This window comes from Lynx rufus, unplaced genomic scaffold (assembly GCF_022079265.1).
Source record: "Lynx rufus isolate CCGP_SWC_20201006 ecotype Redwood Valley unplaced genomic scaffold, mLynRuf1.p SCAF_9, whole genome shotgun sequence".
In the NCBI taxonomy this organism is placed as follows: domain Eukaryota; kingdom Metazoa; phylum Chordata; class Mammalia; order Carnivora; family Felidae; genus Lynx; species Lynx rufus.
In genome coordinates this window covers 88150075-88162089 of record NW_025814897.1, presented here as the reverse complement: position 1 = coordinate 88162089, position 12015 = coordinate 88150075, and the positions used below count along the sequence as shown (strand labels likewise).

The following is a 12015-nucleotide window of genomic DNA, read 5'->3' as shown; positions in this document are numbered from 1 at the left end:
CTAACAGAATTTGAGGGTGACAGGTGTCTGCAGAGTATGGTGGTGAGATAAAGTACAAGGACATACTGATGTACCTGTAAGTGAGCACTCTCCCACTCTCCTCTACATTCTGGTGGGTGGTTAGAAGGGGAGAATATGCTCCTCTGGCTGGAACTGTTGAGAAGGGGTTGAGTGTAGGTGGAAGGAAAAAGAAGTTGGGTGGAATCCCAGGTGAGGGAAGCCACTCCCTAAGGGAACAAAGCAAGTGTAATTGTGCTGTTTGCTGGCCCCAGGAAGGAAGCACATGGATAGAACTGGAGTTCTGGTCAATTTCCTTTCAACCCAGATTCAGGGAGTGTCTCTTAAGAAGCAGGAGTTGCCTTCAATTGAGTCTTGTTGCCTGCTGGTTATTTTACCTGGCCTTAGTCACTGACTCAAAACTGAGCCTCAGTTTTTCATCCATGAAACAAGATGCGTTCTGTTAGTCTCATTCGGTTTTGTGACGGTAACGAGATTGCCAACCAGGAAGGCCTTTGTAAATGGGAAACGACTGCACAAACATAAGGGCCGAGTGTTGCTGGCCCTTTCACTTGACAGCCACAGTTTAACACACTAAGCAAATCATTCCCTCGCTTAAAACTCCCCAGTGCTTCCCCTTTGCACTGAAAATCCAAGCCTCTCACCAAGGCCCAGCGGACTTTATATCGCCTAGCCCAAGGCATCCACTCTCCTTTGTTCCACCAAAGGCTAAGCCATTCCTACCTCAGTGCCTTTGCACTTTGGGTTATGTCTGCCTGGAACTCATGGGCGGCTCCCTGTTTTCATTCAGGTCTCATCTCACAGCCATCTTCTCAGAGGCCACCCTAGGTCACCCAGTCCAAGGTGCGTCCACCCCACCCTACCCCCAATCTCCAGCCACTCTCTCTCATCTGTTTGGTTGCCCTTGTGTCGTTTATCACTATCTAAATGTACCTTGATCATTTATCATTTACTTGTTTGTTGGCTGTTTGTTGGCTCCTCTAACCCTCTCTCCCTCCCCCATAAAATTCCTTCCAAAAGGATTTGGTGTGTGTTGTTTACAGCTCCCCCAGTGCCTTCAATAGTGCCTGACTTCAAGAGAGGCTCAAGAGAAATTTATTGGGAAAGTTTAACCACAGTGCCCCAAACACCCACCACTTTTCAGCAAAAGCCAAACAAGTTCCATTCGTGGGAGAAATATTTATAATTCACCACAGACTTCTAAACGAGGAGGATTCTGAAACGTAGTGCATTCGGTTAACGCCTGCCACCTCCATGATTTAAAAATCACAAATGCTGAGCATATTACCAAGAAGGCAGACAACAAGTTTGGTCTTCCACTGCACTACAAGTCCAGGTAAAATACATCAAGCTCACAGTTGTGCGGTCTGACCAGGATGGAGCAAGGGACATTCCCGAGGAAACTGGTGGGTGGCAAGTGGGAGTCCTAAGGCAGCAAAGCCAAGGGGGGCCAGGGAGGCCTTTGCTGGAATCGGCAGGCAGTGGCTGCTTGTGGGGCAATTGGTGCCTGTCTGTCCCTGCCCACAGAGCTGTCTGTCCAAGGGAGGTGTTGGCAGATCTGTGATGCCCCCTGGTGTTCTGCAAACTGCTGCTGCTGCTCAATGAACCAGTCAGCCATTGAGTGCCTCCTACACAAGGCAGCGTTTGCAAATTAAGCATCTGAAGGAAGGAACTCAAGGAGTTGTCTTGACCGAGTCTTTCACATCGGGCCCACTCAGCCCATCTCTTTAACCTTAACTCTCCCTTGTTCACTTTGTTACAGCTGCACTGACCTTCTTGCCTTTCCTCCAACCCGCCAAGCCAGTACCTACCTCAGGGCCTTTGTACTAGCTGTTCCTCTACCTGGAACACACTCCTATCAGACCCTTGCCTGGCTGGCTACCCGACTTAATTCATTTTTCTGCTCTAATGTGGCCTCTTGAAAGGACTTCTCTAGCCACCCCATCTAAACAGAGCACCTGCCCTCAAGTGCTTTACCTTCACTTATTTTTCTTTAAATAGAAGTGATGGTTTGTTGTATCTATTTGTTTATTTGCTTACTGGCTATCTCCAATCCACCAACCACTCCTTACCTCTGCTAGTCTAGTGTAAGTTTCTGGAGAGCAGCCTTGTTTGTTTTGCTTAATGCTGTATCCCCCTTAGAACCATGCTTAACTTAAAATATCAATGAGAGGGGTGCCTGGGTGGCTCAGTTAGTTGGGCGTCCAGCTCTTGGTTTTGGCTCAGGTCATGATCTCATAGTTCATGGGTTCGAGCCCGAGTCAGGCTGTGTGGTGACAGCACGGAGCCTGCTTGAGATTCTCCCTCTCCCTCTCCCTCTACACTGCTCATGTACACTCATTCTCTCTCAACATAAATAAATAAACTTAAAAAAATAGCAATGATAATAATCGATTCAGTTGAATAAACAGGACTCAGTTGAATTTACTGAATAAACAAGTAGATGGATGAATGAATGAGTGAAAGAAATAAGGTTCGGGTTCAAGATGGACTGGGTTATAGAGAGCACTGAATACCAGAGGTGAGTACAAATGAGCAGGGGGCCCAGGGTGGGGAGGGATAATGACTGTAGGAATTGAAGCAGGGAAGTCTTGAGATAAAGAGGAGCATTTTAAGAGCTTTGTAGGATCCAGGCATATCCATCCTACACTAAACATGTATACTTTTGTGATAGAAGCAGACAAGGTTTTGATAATTGTCACTTCTGAAATTATTTGGTTACAAGTACAGTTGTTAAACTAAACAAGGAGGCTATTAGACCGACTTGTTCTAATGCTTTAGCCACTCATGTAAGCAAACCAGAACCTAAGCCTGTAAATGCCTCAACATTACAAAGGCGAAATCCAAGGACAACCAATCAAAGCAGCCAACCAGCCTTTCCCAATAAGGCACCCACTTAAGCTATGGTCAGTCAAATAATTTCCTTGCTTTGCCTCCCACCTGCCCTGTGAAAGTCTTATCCCAAGCTCCTGTTGGAAGACCACTCCCAAGCACTTTGGGGGCTGCCTGCTGTAAATCAATTTCTGCTCAAACAAGCTAAAAATTTGTAATATGCCTCCGTTTCTCTTTTAACACCTTTCTTTTACAATTGGCTGTGATAATAATCACTATGCAAATTCAGAAATGTGTGCTAAGTTATAAAAAACTAACTTAAGAGTTATTTTCAATTGAGATGAAATTGTTACAGATACCAACATTTAACAAACTGACTTGATGAGCACTTATTAAGTGCAATTCTTTTTTTTCATATTTTGTTATACATTCTAACCTGGGACACTCCTCCCCCTCTTAAAAAGCTTACAGGCCCTGGGCCTCATGCCTAAAGCCACTGATGACTAAAAGGGCCTGGGCAGGGAGAAGAGCTGAGTTTTGGGGAAGATCTTGACTATATGCTGTCAGGAGAGTCGGCAGCCTTGGAAACCTCTCAGGCCCTATCACTCCTCCTCCCCCAGATGGAAGAAGTTGAGGATCTGGCAGCCAGGTATCAGCAGCAGGCGTGAGGAGAGGAGGGGGATCCAGAAAGAGTTCAAAGACAGGGACTCTTCAGATCCAGGAGATAAAGGAGATCTAGGAAAGACACAAGGATGTTTGGTTTCAGGTCCCAGGGGTGTGAGGTTGGGGGGGGCGGGATTTGATGGGCTGAGTTTGGGAAATAGTAAAGGGAAGGGTTAGGGCATCATTTTCCTTATCCACAAGGGGATGTATTAGAGTTCTCCAGAGAAATTGAATCAATACATATATGTCTGTATGTATGTGTGTGTACGTATAAATGTATGTATGTTTGTATATGTGGCCTCCTGTATATAGATAGATAAATAGGTGATAGATACGTATAGATAAAGGAGATTTATTATAAGGAATTGGCTTGTGTGATTATGGAGGCTGACAAATCCCAAGACGTGCATTCAGCAAGCTGGAGACCCGAGAGAGATTATGGCGTAGTTCCAGCCCAAAGGCTGGAAAAATATCAGTCTCCCAGCTTGAAGGAAATCAGGCACGAGGAGCTCTTAGCTGCTAGTGGCAAAGTCAATCTTTTTGTTCTAGTCAGGCCTTTGACTGCTTAGGTGAGGCCCACCCACGTTCAGGAGCACAATATGCTTTTACTCAGTCTACCAATTCAAATATTAATCTCATCCAAAACACCCTCACAGATAGACCCAGAATAATTTTTGACCCAATGTCTGGGCATCCTATGGCCCAGTAAAGCCGACACATAAATTAACCATCACAGTGGGGATAAGGTAGTATTACTATCAATCACACAGACTTGTGAGGATAATTACAAGTAAACTACTTAGCGCATTGACTGGCACATACTGAGAGTTCAATAACTGGTAGAAGTAGCTATTAATTTTATTAAAACACAAATTTCTAGAAGGTGGTTCCTCTTACTAAGATATGAGAGCATATTTATACCAGTGTAGTGCCTTTTTTTTTTTTAATGTTTATTTATTTTTGAGAGACAGACAGAGCACAGTGAGGGGAGGGGCAGACAGAGAGGAAGACACAGAATCTGAAGCAGGCTCCAGGCTCTGAGCTGTCAGCACAGAGCCCGATGCAGGCTCTGTGTCAAACTCACAAACCGTGAGATCATGATCTGAGCCGAAGATGGACGCTTAACTGACAGAGTCACCCAGGAGCCCCCCAGTGACTTTCATATCGACTTGTTGGATTGTTTAGAGAGATTTTTGCCAAAGGTGAAAACGTAACATCTTCTTGGGAAGCCGGCACTGATTCAGAATGTCTTCGTGTGGGCCACAAGCCCCTGTTCTCACAAGCCTCAAAGAAAGCCCCAAACAGTCATCGCTTTGGAGCCCTCCAGTGTGAACTTTAATTCAGGGGAGTGTCAGGCCTAGGGAAAAATATGGCAAAGGTGTTGTACCCTGTGTTTGCTCACAGTCCTCTCGCCACTGATGAGAGGTGGGGTTTATCCCAGGACAGCAGGACTCAAGAACACGTTTTTACCCACTGTACTTCCTCCCTGTGACATCAACTGAGTTTTGTCCGTTCTTACCCGTCAAACACGAAGAATAATACCCATCTTTCCCATTACTCAAGGGTATTCAGAGACACAAAGTTATGCATATGGAAGCATTACATAATCTCTAGTGAACTACCCAGATATAAAACTCCATTCAGTCTATCACTTTAATGGAGAACAACATAGTTAGTTCATATACGCATCCCTGCATCCACAAACATTTATTAAGCACCTACTATATGTTGAGGACGATGCTAGGCCCCTGGGAAGTATGGAGGGTGGAGAGTAAACCAGATATACAGTCTCTCCTTCGGGACTTTCTCAGGCCTTCTCTGATTCCTGCAGACCCAGATCAGATCCTTCATGAATAGCTTCTTCAGAACATTGCTTTTCATTATAATACTTCAAGTGGTTTGTTGTTCTGTGCACATGTTAATGATCATTTAACTAATCTCTCTCTCTGCCACTTGGATCTTAAGCTCTGTCAGGGAGGAATCTGTCTGGTCTTGCTCACCATTATAGTCCCATGTGCACCCCAGTGCCTTGACACATGATTGGAACTCAGAAACAAGTTGTTGAATGGATGGATGGATGGATGGATGAACAAATGAATAAATGCTTTCTAAGTGCCTAGGATGCATGTGAAATAATAGAAAATATATGTATTGGTCTCTGACTCTGGTTCCTGATACCAAGCTCCTAAAACTGTTGTAGTTTCCTAAATGATAAGAGTATCAGAAGCTTCTTTTGTTCTAATATTTGTGTTTTTAGAATATTAAAAAAATTTTTTTAAGTTTATTTTGAGAGAGAGATAGTACAAGCAGGGGAGGGGCAGAGAGAGAGGGAGATAGAGAGAATCCCAAGCAGGGCCTATGCCACCAGCATGGAGCCTGACTCAGGGCTCAAATTCATGAACCATGAGCTCATAACCTAAGCCGAAACCAAGAGTCAGACGCTTAACCCACTGAGCCACCCAGGCACTCCCTAATATTTGCTTTTTGATCCTAGTTCTTGACACAGAGCCCCAAAGTCCCTAGGAATTTCTGGGGTGATAGGAATGTCTTTTGTTCTAAAAGGTGACTCTTTTTTTTTTTTTTTTTAATTTATTTTGAGAGAGAGAGAGCATGAAAGGGGTAAGGGTAGAGAGAGAGGGAGAGAGAGAATCCTGAGCAGGATCCACGCTGTCAGTGCAGAGTGCAATGTGGGGCCTGAACTCACAAACTGTGAGATCGTGACCTGAGCCGAAATAGTCAGATGCTTGACCGACTGAGCCACCCAGGTGCCCTGCAATAAGGTGACTCTTGACGTGCTCCTGAACGGGGACTGGTCACCAGAAAGACCAAGCCATGATTAGAAGCTTAGAGCTTTCAGCCCCATCTCTCATTCTCCAGGGAGGGAGAGAGGCTGGAGATTGAGTTAATGATTGATCATGCCAGTATACTGAGGCCTCCATAAAAACCCCAAAAATACAGGGTTCAAAGAGCTTTTAGGATGGTGAACACATCTATGTGCAGGAAGGGTGGCACCCCAACTCCACAATGACAAAAGCTCTGTGCTTGGGACCCTTCTGGACCTTGTCCTTCACTGGGCTATTCATCTGTATCCTTTATCATATTAGATAATAAATGAATAAACATAAATATATATTTCCCTGAGCTCTGTGAGCTGGTCTTGCAAAGTATCAAGCCCAAAGCGGGGGTCTGGGAACCCCATTTATAAGTACCAGGGGCATAGGTACCAGGGGCAACCCGGGCAACTTGATGTCTGAAATGGGGACGGTCCTGTGGGACTGAGCCCTTAACCTGTGGCTTCGGATGCTAACTCCAGGGAGATAGCGTCAGAAGTGAATTGGATTATAGGATACCTGGCTGGTGTGAACGAATTGGTTGGTGTGGGAATAAACCCACATACCAGGTGTCAGAAGTGTTGTGAGTGTGGTATTAGCGTAAGAGTGAAGGACAGTGCCAAACGCTGGACAAAGTAACTTGAGGCTTAAATACGTGTGATAGTAATGATTGTTCAGTATGTCACTGGGCCAAGAGATTTGGATTAAAGTCCTCATTAGGTAGCAATTAAAAGTGAACACTAGCCATCCCCTTTGAACTCCATGTGACAGAGTTGAGACTGAATATTATCTTCTGAAGCAGCTAACTGCCATATGCAGAAAAAGAAGTGGGAGGTTCAAAGACCGGAGCATCCCTTGCCCGGATTCCAGATGCTCACACAACATGGCGTGAGAGATTAGTGCTGGCCTTCCTGTGACTTCTTGATGCCATTATCTAGCTGTTATCTGGCCCAACCTGCTGCCTGGTCTTGGGGAGGCTGAGCCATAGCTCTACTTCTGAGGGGTCCTGTCATCTTTCCACTAAAGCTACCTCTGGTCCTTCTGGTGAAGGAAATGCTCTGCCAGCCACAGGACATTGTGGTGCACTTGGTGAGCTAGAGCCAGCTCCCATTAATCAGTCACCTCCAGCTGTTCTGGTGCCATAGACACAGGGATTCACCTCCATAACAAAAGATGTGAAACCTGCTGCGTGGTTCCAGCTAACTGAACTTGAGTCTTCTGGTTTCTTTGAACTCCCCTTCCACTAGAGAGAAAGTGATAAGTGGGAGACAGGTTCCAGCGAGAGTCGCCAGCCTCATGAAAGACTCAAGCTTTCCAGGAGCGTCTGGTGGCTCAGTCGGTTGAGCGACTGACTCTGGCTCGGGTTGTGATCTCACGGTTTGTGAGTTCGAGCCCCGCGCTGGGCTCTGTGCTGACAGCTCAGAGCCTGGAGCCTGCTTCTGATTCTGTGTCTCCCTCTCTCTCTGTCCCTCCCCCACTCATGCTCTGTCTCTCTCTGTCTCAGAAATAAATAAACATTAAAAAAATTAAAAAAGAAAAAGAAAGACTCAAACTCAAGCTTTCCAGGTGGAGATGTCTCAGAAAGGGTGTGCCAACTCTGTTCAAATATTTGAAGCGTTTCCACATAGATCGGACTTAAATTTCCTACAGTTCTGGAGAGCACAGCAAGAACCAAATGATGTACCCAGAGAGACAAACTTTGACTCAGCGAAAGGAAGAAATGTACCTCAACCAGAACTTTCTGAAAATGAAATGAGACACCTAGTCAGTCAGTGGGTCTTCTGTTTCTGGAGGTGTTTGAGACTGGCCTGGGTATGGTCATATAATCCATTCTAGCCTGTAATGAGGGATGTTTCATAGGCCTGCTGTTTGTGAGAAAGATCTGGATGCTGGGAGTAAGGGAGAAAGATGATCTAATATGACAAAACAATGAAAAGTCATTAATAGCTCAATGTGTGCGTGCTGAACACTTACATGCACCTAAGGACTGAACTAACTACTTTGTAGGTGTGGTCATTTAATCCTCGTGACAAATCTTGGGCATTGAGTCCTATAATTATCATCCTGTTAGAGATCAGGAGGCGGACACTGAGAGAAGTTAAATAATTTGCCCAAGGTTGCACAGCTAGGAAGTACAGAGCTGGGATTCAAGTCCAAACTGCCAAAGGACTACCCATTCTGCTCTAGCACCCTGCTCACCTCGGCCTCCTCGCCGCCACCCCACCCCCAGTAGAGCATAAAAACTATTAGACCATGAAAAGAAATTTCTCCCAAGAAAGTTCATCAGAATGGGCCTCCACACAGAACAGCAACTAACAACACAAAATGCCCAAATCGGGGGGAAATTACTACATTTGAGTACCAGTCACCTTGGGAGAGAGTCTTCCCGCAAAGTGAGAGCCAATTTTAAAACACCCACGTCCTCTGGCCTCACTCCCTCCTCCTCAAAGCTTTTTCTGGCCTTGCCCAGGCAAAAATCCCTCTGCCTTCATTTGCATTGTTCTCTGGAGGAGGAAAGTGACTGAGCTGTGCGGTCACTCCCCTGAGAAGAGAGTCTGAATCACACCTTCAAGTCGACCAGCCGAGACTTCTCAGGAATTTGGCTTAAGAGTTCCAAACGAGTCAAACTTATTAGTCAGCTGTTACCACCGAGAAGGAAAACCCTTGATCCTTTGCAAGAAAATGAGTGTGCCCTACCCACTGACAAGAAATGAGGGTACTGGTCACCAAAAGGAAAATAGGAAACTGGGAAGACCAGAAGAGTGCTGGTTTTTCTTTTAATCGAAATGTGATTGACAGTATACTAGTTAACATTCTATTGGTTAAGATCATATTATATTAGTTAGTATAATATTAGTTAACATTTGAAACTATAATAATGTTGTATTCGTTCCAGGCATACGACATAATAACTTAATATTTGTATACGTTGTGAAATGACCACAGTACCCTCACATATAATTACAGATTTTTTTCTCGTTATTATTTTCTATTTATTCATTTTTTAAATTAAGTAAGTTCTATGCCCAGCGCAGGGCTTGAACTCACTTCCCTAAGATCAAGAGTTGCATGTTCTACCAACTGAACCAGCCAGGTGTCCCACAAATTTTTCTCCTGTGATGAGAACTTTTAAGATCTACTCTTAGCAGTTTTTAAATATACAATACAGTATCATTAGCTATAGTCGCCAGGCTATACATTTTACAGCTCCAAGGCATGTTTATTTTATAACTGAAAGTTTGTACCTTTTGACCACGTTCACCCTTTTAGCTTGCCCCCCACACCCTGCCTCTGGAAATCACCAATGTGTTTTCTGTATCTATGAGTTTTGTTTGTTTGTTTAAGTTTAGATTACACATGAGATCATACAGTATTTGTCTTTCTGACTTATTTTATTTAGCATAATGCGTTCAAAGTCCACCCATGTTGTCACAAACGGCGAGATTTCCTTCTTTCTTATGGCCGAACAGTATTCCATTTTATATAGATATGTATATCTATCTAAATGATATCTATATAAATATCACACATATCACATCTCCTATATCCACCCATGCATCGACAGGCACTTAGGTTGCCTTCATATCTTGGCTATTGTAAATAACGCTGCAATGAACACGGGGGTGCGTATATATTTTCAACTTCCTGTTTTTGTTTCCTTTGGATAAATACCCAGAGTGGAATTGTATTTTTTAATTTTTGAACTCTGATACTGTTTTCCACAGTGGCTGCACCAGTTTACATTTTGGTGTTTTAACATGCTTCCGCCCTGTAGGACCTGGAGGTCTGGGCACCAAAGTCAGGCCTGGAGCGTGGGCCACCGTTGTCTGTCAAAGCACTTTCACCCCGAGATTCAGGGAGGCCCTGGAACTATGAAGTGTTGCCTCCCAACTGTATCCCAAGAACTATGAAGAATTTGTGTGGGGCTCGGTCATTTTCTAAAGCCCTTCTCTATGCCCTGGGAAGCAGATTATTATAAAGACCCGAGGCTCTTAAAATCCTAGAGCCCTGGTATGATCTAGAGGTTACGCTGTATAAACTTTTTCTAATTCCTTCTTCTCTTGAGCCACCTCATGAAGTGCTTTCTTGTCTGTGGGTCCTTGCTCTAGCCAGCAGGGGTCCCGCTCAATCCTGAATCATCAGTCCCCCACCAGGGTCCTGGGGTGGCCTGAACAGTCATGACTTTTGTTTCGCAGGAGAATGAAAATCATTTTTTATCTCCATGAAATGCCAAATCAAATAGCATGTGCGTGGCTCTCCTCGGCCTCGTGGGGGCCCCAGGCCGCTGTGGCCCCACGCTGCCAGGGAGGAGAGAGAATGACTTTGCAGCACGAGGGCTATTCGTCATTAGAACAACACGGCCGGCGGCAGCAACTGCTCTGGCCTTATCAGAGCGGGAGGCCTAGCTGGATTCTATTAATTGCCCGATGCTGTTGGGTTTGGCAGATACAGGAAGCAGTTTACATGGCTACACAGTGCCCCGGCTCACAGTCTCTCTGAAATGGTATTATTGTAGCGGGATAATTGTGATTAGGGACAGTTCCCCGAGGAAGACCAGGCCTTTGATGATTGAGTCACTTCCTCCCCACTCGGCAGTGCGATAGTGCAGCTCGCCCCACAGACGCACACCCTTTGCTGGCCACAGCGGTCCCCCCTCCACAGCAGAGAGCCTCATCAGAGCCAGGATCACCTGAGAAACGGGAGCACCCAGAGACCACCCCTCCCCCGTTTCCTTTGTAGGTAATGAGACCGGCAGCCTCCTCATGAGTGATCCCAGTTGGAAGTAGGTCCCTGACTTTTGTGATGGCCCGTGCTTTGGAACAAGGGAGAGCAGGCTCTACGTTTACTGGCTGTGTGACCTTGGGAAGTCCCCTTCTCGAGCCTCAGTTTCCCTATTTGTAAAGCGGTGATAATAAGAGACTCTACCCCAAGTGATTGTCAGGAGGGTTACAGGAGATTACTTTAGTGTTTTTAAGCACTTAATAAATAGTAGCCGTTACACTTATTTTTGTTGCTGTTGTTGCCGTCAATAATGACACACACCGTCCCCCTCCCAAGCAACAGTCTGCCGAGGGCCAAGCTCAAGTTGCCCTCACGTGGTGGAAACACTGCCACCTCAGAGGCCAAGGCCGGGGAGGGACGAGGCTGGCTAGACGTGGAGGCCTGGAGTGGGGTAGACCTGAGTGTCAGCTTCCTCATGGGCCCAGAGCTCCCCGAGAAACAGAACCCCTCGCTCACCCTGCACTTGGCACGCAGTCTCCGATGCCACACGGTGCGGCTCTGGTCCACTCACTCTGCCAAGGGTTTATTTTTTTTTTTTTTATCCACAACAGCCCCTCGTGAGCTGTCCTGAATCACTCTTATCTCAGCCTCCGCCAGGCCTCTGTCTGAAAAACACCCTTTTGTGCTCATGGGTAGGAACGGCGTTCGCCTCAACGGGGGACTCCGCCCTCTTACTGGAACCTGTGAGTGGGCCCGGCAACTGCCTTCAGATGTGAACGAGGGTGGGGGAGGTGGAGGGCAGCTGGCCTCAAGGATGGACCAAAAAAAGCTGGGGGGCCGACAGCAGAGATGGGTTTAGAGTCAGGTGTCTTACATTCACACCCGCCGCTTACTCGTTGCGTGCTCTTAGGAAAGTCACTTTTCCTCTCAGAGCCTCAGTTTCTTCGTC

The 12015-nt window shown here is 45.9% G+C and overlaps 1 long non-coding RNA gene across 2 annotated transcripts in view; it reads right to left on the bottom strand.

Annotated features, from left to right (window-relative positions):
- The window catches only part of LOC124505765 (uncharacterized), a 31571-nt gene extending 19874 nt beyond the window's left edge, over positions 1-11697 (bottom strand). The window contains exon 1 of one of the 2 annotated variants that reach the window (XR_006960709.1): positions 11583-11697. This is a non-coding gene — a long non-coding RNA (uncharacterized LOC124505765). The remainder of the gene's footprint in view (positions 1-11582) is intronic. The other variant, XR_006960708.1, reaches the window with a different exon arrangement.
- Positions 11698-12015: the final 318 nt, after the last annotated feature.